Here is a 2,080-nt window from a genome sequence, read left to right as displayed (position 1 = left end):
ACTCGAAACCTATAGAATTACTGTGTTACTCGAAACCTATAGAATTTTGCATTGCTCAGCTTCTATTTATTCCTAAATCACTCGGCTCCTATTAACTTCGCAATGCTCAGCTCCTATTGGATCCTGAGTTACTCAGCACATGTTGGTCTCATCTGCTCGGCACCTACTGTGACTTGTTCGGCACATACTGTCTTCTAATCTACTTGGCACTATCTATAACTCGGAATGTGTTAGAGTTCTGGCTTGGCTTCCATTGTATACTTGGCATGTATAGTGAAGATGGTTAAGTGTGTTGACACTCATTTTTCAATCTTATTTATTTGATCAATAGCTACATTTTTCCATTCATCCTTGAACTCATTTTTTTATGTAATAATTTTATTTTTATTTTTAAATTTGGACTGACAAAGCCCTTGACTTAAAAGATCATCTCATAAAAACTATGGAGGAGTTCTTTGGTTAAAATATTTTGAACAGAGCCCAACTTCTAAAAAAAGCTTGCAGACATCTAAAGATTGTGAGAGACCAGTACAAAAGGGCTCTAAAGCTCAACCCAAAGTATGAGAATCCTCCTATGGTGCCACAGTTGGAGTGGAATGAAATCATTGAAGATGCCAAAGAGAAGAGACTACTTGGGATAAAGGAATTAGCCCACCACTTAGAAACAAATAGATATGTGTCTCATAAACTTCAGTCTCTCATCGATTCTATCCTTCCAAGAGAATCTTCAACATCTCATGAATGCATACCAACCTTCAAACACACATGCACATCATAACCAGGCATCTGTCACATTTTTTTTCAAGAATGTTGATTCACTATTTTTGCTTGCAACAACAGTTAACATGTTGATTCATGGTCAACTATTCACAAGGAGAAATGGTTATGATTCAAAACCGTAAGATAACTATCAAGACAACCAAGAAACAATAAACACCTTCCTTAATTCCCATATAATGAGAATCATACAATCAGTGTATTCTTCATTCTAAATTTGTATAGTATTTATTGTCTAACAGTGAGTAGTGAGGCCTTTTTCCATTACATATTATTTACAAGAAGGTTAGTGCATTGTCCCAAAAGAAGTGCCATGATGAACATATGCAAATACAAGGATTTGGAGACATTTGGAGTTAGAAAATATTGTGGTGCCAAAAAATATTATGGTGATAGAAATGTCTGTCCTAGAACTTCTCCAACATCCCAAGGAGGTTCTTGGTCATTTTTTATGCCTTTTCACATGATCTGTAAGTGTGTTTGAGAAATGTTGCCTTACAACACAAAGTGGTAATATGTAATAAGAAACTTAAATTCTTCTCGCAATCTAGAAGTGTAAGAGTTAGATCATTATTTTGATCAAACATAGAAGGATGAAGTTGTAAAGTCAAGATTTGTGACATATAAATTGATTAGCTTCAACCTAGTCTAGGGTTGGAATAGTACTGTATAGATTTGGAATGAAATAGCAATCCTTTTGGTGGGAAAATCCTTACTCTTGCTGATTCGGTCTTCATCCCACCATAGCATATATATACATACATATATACATACATACATACATCTACATATGAAATTTTATTACCTCATTTAACTAATTTTACTTTCAAATGAAAATTTAGGAACTAAAATATTGGAATCATACAAAGGAATCATGGAGGAAAGTCAAATGCGTAAGCGAATGAATATCCATCTCTATAATTCCCAATAAAAATATTTATCATGAAGAGGGCTCATTAATGGAAGATGGAAACATAATGACCAAATTGAAATAGAGAGAAGAATGGAGACAGACCAAGCCAAAGTTGGAAATGAAGCAATGATACATATGCAAAGGATAAAGAGGATGACAGTACTCCTATAGTTGAACGTATGGATGAGGAAGCATCCAAATTAGAACCAATCTCTGTAGTCTAATAGGTTCAATCAATTAAAACTTTTAGATATAATGAAGATGCAAAAGAAAGTTACAAATGAATATTAAAAGGTGTAAGATGTCCTAGTCCAAGTGCACCTACAAAACCAATATCAAGTGTATTTCAAACGTTTCTAACGTCTTCAATCCTAGGTTTATCATGAATAC

The sequence above is a fragment of the Cupressus sempervirens genome, chromosome 9 (genome assembly GCF_028749045.1).
Source record: "Cupressus sempervirens isolate cs-2001-9-10 chromosome 9, ASM2874904v1, whole genome shotgun sequence".
Lineage (NCBI taxonomy): Eukaryota > Viridiplantae > Streptophyta > Pinopsida > Cupressales > Cupressaceae > Cupressus > Cupressus sempervirens.
The sequence above is the reverse complement of the archived record's forward strand: the minus strand, read 5'-3'. Positions refer to the sequence as shown.